This window comes from Mesoplodon mirus, assembly GCF_964341445.2.
Source record: "Mesoplodon mirus genome assembly, chromosome: 2".
Classification (NCBI taxonomy): Eukaryota; Metazoa; Chordata; class Mammalia; order Artiodactyla; family Ziphiidae; genus Mesoplodon; species Mesoplodon mirus.
This window is the reverse complement of record NC_138977.1, coordinates 69452438-69460157: the sequence shown is the minus strand read 5'-3', so window position 1 is coordinate 69460157 and position 7720 is coordinate 69452438.

The following is a 7720-nucleotide window of genomic DNA, read 5'->3' as shown; positions in this document are numbered from 1 at the left end:
TATCTTCTAAGATTTTTTGAGATTTATTTCTTATATATTGGTCTTTGATCCATTTTGAGTAATTTTTGTATGGTATGAGGTTGGTGTTCATCTTTCTGGAACGTGTATATCCTGTTGTCTCATTTTTGAAAAGACTATTTTTTTCCCATTGAATGGTTTTTGGCACCATTGTTGAAAATCAATTAGCATAATTCTTTGGGTTTATTTCTGGACTGTTATTTCCATTGCATTGATTTATATGTCTATCCTTATTCCAGTACCACACGTCTTTTTTGGAGGGAAAAATTTAACTCATAACAAGTCCCTCTAGTGAACTCTTATTTTCAGTTATTGTTCTTTTCAACTCCAGAATTTCTATTTTTTTCTTCTTCTTCCTCCTTGTTCCCTTTTCCTTCTTCTCCTTCTTTCCCTTCTCCTTTCCTCCTTTAATTTCTCTCACTTCACTGCTTTCTCTATTTGGTGAGGCATCATTCTCATACTTTTCATTTCCTTTAGCTCTTTGAACATATCTAAATACCCGAGTAACTCTTTGTCTAATAAGTGCAGTGTCTGGGCTTTCCATAGGGAAAGTTTTATTGATTTTTTTTTTTTGTCTGGTTTATGGGCAATACTTTCTTGTTTTCTTTCATGTCTCATTTTTGTTGTTATTGTTATTGAAAAAAAAAAGCAAGGGGAAAATTTAAATAACATAATTGCAACTCTAAGCATCAGATATTCCTCCTCCCCAGGGCGTTATACTTGCTTGCTGTAGTTGATGTTGTTACCTTTAATGCCTTTTATTAACGAATTCTTTAAAATCTGTATTTGTCAGGTATGACCACTGAAGTCTGTGTTTGGTTAGCTTAGTGCTCAACTAATGATTGGAGAGAGATTTCCTTAAACCTGTAGCACTCACAAGTCTTTCTCTCATTTCCAAGAGGTCCTATATGCATGTTGGGGCCCAGCTTCAGTGTGGCAGTTGGAAACTCTTCATTAGTGCTTACTTCCCACTTATGCAGAGCCTCATGGTTAACCCGACTGAGAGTGTAAGGCTTTTGCAGGGTTGCTGCTGAGCTGGGGAGTGGAGGATGTGACCAGATAAAGTGGTGCAAAGATCACTGTTCTTACTGAGATTCAGCTCTTTTTCTTGCATAAATGCTCCCCCAGTTGCTGCAAACCTTTGGTCAATTTCCAGAGTTCTGAAAACGTTGATTCTAATAATTTGGGGAGTACATTTTTAGAGGTTCTCATTATGCCATTTTCTGTGATAGCACTCTCTGATGTACTTGGGTTCTCAGGTTCATTTCAGGTTTATTCTTTCTGAATCTACAGAGACCCTCAATGTTTTCTACTGCTGTTCCCCTCGGTCTTGTCTCTACCAACACAGATGTGGCTTTCATTCGATTTCTTTTCCAGTGCACATATGCACACACATCACTCATGCTGGCTGTTGCAGATTTGGTTTCCCAGGAAGAAAATCCTGTGATAGAGATTAACATACAGGATGTTGACTTAGGAATGCCCCTGAGTTCAATACCTGTGGAGAGGAGGGAAAGGATGCAGGCTTGGACAGAGGTAGAAGATGAGCTGTAACGTAATTTAAAAAAAAAATATTTATTTTCATACAATTTTAAAGGTTATTTTCCATTGTACACTTAACAAAGTCCTCAGCACAACACATAGGAAGCTCTGTAACTGTGATGTCCTTTCAGAATTCTTCTGAATTAGGTCAAGTGGGCTGGGACTTTGTACCCTTGCATTGAATAGTCACGGATGCAAACTTCCCCTGACTTTGGGCAAGGCATCTGCAAAGTCCCTTATGCCATGTAAGGTAACATATTACATCTTCTGGAGATTAGGGTGCAAGAATTTTAGGGATGCATTGTCTTACCTATAACACAATCTACCAATATACTTTTTGTGAGTTGCATATTTATGAACACGAAAATTTCCCCTTTTTCTATTGGTTAAACAGTCTATTTCTTACTGATTATAGGAGATTTTTTATTCAAAGGTCCCCATTGTTATACAAACTAAATCCATTACTAAAATGTGTCATATGTTAAATTTTTGAAAGTAAACTATATTTCATTATTTTAAGTAAGAAAAAGAGTAATGCACTATAACACTATTAAAAATATTTCCCAGATACCACCAAAACACTTTAACACATTCATTTGACAATTCATGAAACATACATGCACAATATAAAATATTTAGAAAGTAATTACCTAATTATTCAATAACAAATTAAGTCATTAATATGCACTTTTGCATGGTGTTACAAATGCACTGAAAAATATCAAATATGAATTATATTTTTCTTCTATAGTGCAAAAAACAAATACTATAAGTTAACAATGAAATATTATGTTAAAGAGACATAAAAAATGCCAATGATATTTAGCAGGAAAAGTCATAAAATTTTAACTCACCTACTGAAGAGCTGCCTGAATGGAGTTTGGTAGTTAGTGGAAGTAGACAGATACAATAGATACCTGCTTTTTCGTACTTAGTGAAAGTCTGGAATTGTGAACAGGTGAAAGAGTGAGTAAAACAGAATATAGGTAATGTTCCTCCTTGTCTGTACCTGCAACTAGGGAAGTGGCAGACTTCCTCTTCTTGTCACTCAAGAGTCTGGAAGTGGATGGCTATGAATCAGTGAGTGATATCACCATCCACCATAATCTCATTAATTCTGGACTTGGATCAACTCTAAATTATATGTCATCATTTAAATCATTTGCAGGTATTTTGGCCTCACTAATTTATCAGTGGCACTATAGATTTTTTAATTTCATTTTTTCCTTTTAACATTTTTATTTTAGTGTAGCATATACAAATCATAAGTTTACCGCTAATGAATTGGCAAAAAATAAATGCAGTTGTGTTGTCATCAATCAACTGTAGAAAGAGAATATTACCATACTTCAGAGGCCCCTCTAAGACCCTTCCTAATTACTAGCCCCCCTCCTAAAGTATCCACTCCCTTAGCTTCTTCCACATTAATTATTCTTTATTCCATATTAATTATTTCTGTCACTTTATTTCTGTCATTAATTATATATGTGTATGTATATGTTAATTATATAATTAATTATACATTAATTATATATGTGTATGTATATCTATTATATATTTTATCTATATATATATATACAGAGAGAGAGAGAGAAAATAAAACACTACATATTATCTTATATGTATTCTAGTTATGTATTGCTCCTAACATATCACCTCAAATCTTAGTGGCTTACAGTAAGAATTCCCAATGAAATGGAAAACTCCAGGGGTAAAAAGCAAAGAGGACATAGAAAACCAGAGCAGTACAGGAACAGGCAACCTAACTGGCAGTGTGGGGCTGGGGAGATTGTTGCCAACTTCAGTCATCATGATGCTGAGATTTGAACAGTCTCATGTGGATGAGGGAGGGACTTTTATAAAGAGAAGAGTTGGAATCGAATTTAACTAAGGCATTACTTGCAAATTTTGAAGAATGTAGATTGTTTGTGGTGGATGCCATAATTGCTTGGAATTCAGGGTGGACAGGTAGGGAGACAGGGGAAGCCATGGCATTCACAATGTGTCTGCTTCTCCTCTCTAGATCAGAACATCCTGCAGTTCTCCATGCTGTGGTAAGAGCTCACATTTCCTGAGTCCTTACTGTGTGTCAGGCACTGTTCTAAGAACTACACATGTGTTATATCACTGACATTTACTATAATTAATTGAGGAAAGCACTATTATTATTTCTACTTTACAGATGATGAGTCAGGGCACAAAATGGTGAAGTCATTTGGCCAAGGCGATGTACATAAGAAGATGTGAATCCAGCATTCAAACTGGAGCAATATAACTCCAATATAGTTTTTTCCATTTGTTATTTTTGAGAAATTTCAAATGCATAGGAAAGTTGAAAGGATCATACAGTGAGCATCCATATACATAAGGGGAGTTGTTTTGTGTAATTTTGCTGAATAATGTGTTTCAGACATAATGACATTTCACCTCTAAATAAGAGAGTATTCTCCTGCATATAATGATGATGCCAGGATTATAACTAAGAATTTAAGACTATATCACATCAGCTAATATCTAGAACATACCCAGATTTTCCCAATTGCCCTCAAAAGTATATATTTTATAGCTGTTTATTAAAAATCAAGATTCAGTCAAGGTTCACAAATTACCTTAGACTTGTATGTCTCCTTAGAACAAGTTCTCCATCTTTTTTCTTTTCTCACAATATTGGCTTTTTGAAGCATTCAGTCTAGTTGCTTTGAATTTCCCACATTCTGAATTGGTCTCATTTTCTCATGGTGTTGTATAAATGGCTCTTCTATAAAACCTGGGTTTTATCTACTATGTTACTTTTCCTCTTCTTTAGGCCATGAGAACTGAGTCACTTACCAAGGAGGTATTTATTTAAAAATTAGCGTTGCTGGGCTTCCCTGGTGGCACAGTGGTTGAGAGTCCACCTGCTGATGCAGGGGACACGGGTTGGTGCCCTGGTCCGGGAAGATCCCATGTGCTGCAGAACGGCTAGGCCTGTGAGCCATGGCCGCTGGGCCTGTGCGTCCGGAGCCTGTGCTCCGCAGCGGGAGAGGCCACAACAGTGAGAGGCCTGTGTACCGAAAAAAAAGAAAAAAAAAAATTAGCGTTGCTTCTTTATCCATAAATAGAACAGGTAGTATCTTAAAATGTAAGATTATCTTTGGTAATTGTCACAGTGACTGACACCAGGGCCTGATTTTATTGAGTATGTTAGAAGCTTTTAAAGGACAAGTTAGGCCATTGGCTGGCCTCTGAATCTTTCCCAATGACCATATGGGCGGCAGATAGTTCTGCTGATATGTATAGTGAAAATGAAATAATATCCAAGTGCCTGCCTACTGTTACACTTGGTTCTACATGTGTGAGTCTGTTTCTCTGTGGGCATATGGGGTGTGTGTGTGTGTGTGTGTGTGTGTGTATGTGGCTGCATGCACGCATGCACTCACCCGCACACACTCATCAACTCCTCACAAAAACTTTGTATTGTCGGTATTATCATCCCATCTTAGAAATAAGAATAGTTATATAGGTGCTCAAAACCATTATTTGCAAAAGATTTCCTCATTCTAAAGCCTATGAGATTTCCACAATTCAAAATAGTAAAAGATTTCACCTCATGCCGATTTTGATTGGCTATTAGTGACTGAATAGAGTACAGTCTTGAGGATTCTGAGGACACACCTTATCCCAGTGAGAAAAAGTGCCATGGAAAATACTCAGTGTCAACCATGAGTCCCCAGGAAGATAGATGCTAGTACATATGAAAAATATTTGAGAATGTCACCTGACCCCCAATGAGCAAGCAAAGTCTAGCAGGCTTCTATCTAAGAACACCATTTCTTTCCTCCTCCAAAGACAGTCCTGGGTCCTCTAAGATTTTATCAATACAAGGTATCCAGGGGTTGAGGCCCTAACTCTTCCAGGTAACACTCATGTTGAAGGGCTGGGGTGACATCTGAAGTTGGTGAGGGGGATTAAATGAGGTTCATAATAGCTCCTTAAAGTAGACAAGAGGTTATTATTTACACCTGACTAGAAATAATTGCTATGTAATGGTCCCATAATGGATCCTCCAAAAGATTCTACACAAGAGAGCAGTTAATGCAAAACAGCTTCATGGGTCATTTAGATGAAATTCACATTTTTTTGCGAGTGAGAAGTGCTGAATAGATGCTTTCTATTGAATTCTTCTTAGAGAGCTCCAGACCCATGGAAAGAGTGGAAAGAAAAGCAACTTTATAGGATGCCTTCTCCAGGCTTCATTTACCCCACTGTACTGAAGGCATTGTGACACAGTAGAGTTATTCCCTTAGAAACAAATGATAATTAGGAATGGGAGCAAATGATTTGATTGCATTATTAAGTCTGTGGTAATTAGAGACATAATTTGATTCCTTGTAATTTGGCTACTAAATAAGAAGTCACCAACAAAGCGATAGATGCCAGTATGAAAGGGTGTAGGGAAAGCTGAAAATTTACTCTTCATCCTTTTTCAAATCCTGCTGCTCCCTGCCTTTTCCCAACCCAAGGCATCATTTTGGCACTGAAACTATCATGAAGGCTTTTGTTCAGGTGTCTCTCTGCAACTTCTTAATATGGTATTTCACCAATTACCTAACCTGAACTCAATAGTCTAACCCAGTGAGGCAGAGAAGCTCATTTCATACTGATTTTATATTTGTAGTCGACATTTAATGAGGTTAAATGATTGGGCCATTATTACCTGAATTTGAAGAGACAGAACAGTAATTAAAACACTTTTTTCCCCTCTACATTATGCTGAGTGTAGACGTCAATGTGAAAAATAACACATTATAAAGAAATGTTGGGTAATGTTGGATAATACATTCCCAATGGAATGTATTATCATATAGTTCTAAAGGCTTTTGCCCCTTTTCACTTCATTTTTTTTCATAAATGCACACTTATTCCCTCAACCACAAACAGGAACATTTTCTTTGACTGTGGCAGGTCCTAGGGATCCAGGAATTCTTTATCTCATTAAGGCTATTATCATCTGTTACACCCTTTGGTGTATGGGCACCCTCCCATCACCAAAATGACCTTGAAAATAAATGTACAGTTTTTAAGTTTTTTTCTCCAGCTAAAGGTGACATTTTTAAATTGTATGTAAGAAGCACTTGAGGAACGTAAGACAACATGTTCCTAGAATCTGCTCCCAGAAAATGAAACTCTATTGGTCTTCATCTAGGACTCAGAAATATGCATCTTTTACAAGTACCGTGGCAGAATATAATTCAAGTTATTTTCAAAACTCAGAAATGCTGCAGTTAGAGGGATAATAGAAAGTGCTAATGGGAAAGTTATAAATGCACTTAATCTTTCAAAACTTTGTAGCTAGGGTCTTTCATCTATGTTCTTATGTCTCTTTTCATAAGTTTCTTCCTCACAACTATATTCTGAAGAGATCTCTCTAACATCTGTAACCTGGTACCAACATAGGACAGGCCATAAAGATGTGACTAGTAGTTACTGTATTGGACAGAACAGTTCTAGAATCCCAGAATGTGCTTGTCCATATATCACTAGGCTTACTTCCTTTATTGGATGACCCTCTCTGAGACATTATAACTCAAATGGGTACTTTAGTACCAGTTGGAAGTTCACTTCCTTCTTCTATTACTGACTAATATTTGAGCTTCAGTTCAGCGTTGCCATCTGTAGTATGATACTATAAACCTTATTTGCCAGAGATTTTCAGAATATCACTTGAGATAAGACTCTTTAAAAAGTAGCCTTCATTTTACAGCAGTATTAGGTTTACAGAAAAATTGAGCAGGTAGTACAGAGTTCCCATATACTCTCTCTCCCAATTACTTACTCCCCCAGTTTTCCCTATTACTGTCATCTCCATTAATACATTACATTTATTACAATTGATGAACCAATACATTATTATTAACTAAAATCCATACTTTACATTAAAATTCATTTTTTGTGTTGTATATTTCTATGGGTTTTGACAAATACATAATGTCACACATTCACTAGTACTGTATCATACAGAGGTTTTACTGCCCTAAAAATCTGTGCTCTGCCTATACATCTCTCCTGGACCCATCCAACCCTTGGTGACCACTGATCTTTCATATATCTATAGTTTGTCTTTTCCAGAATATCTTATAGTTAGAATTATACAGAATGCAACATTTTCAGACTGCCTTCT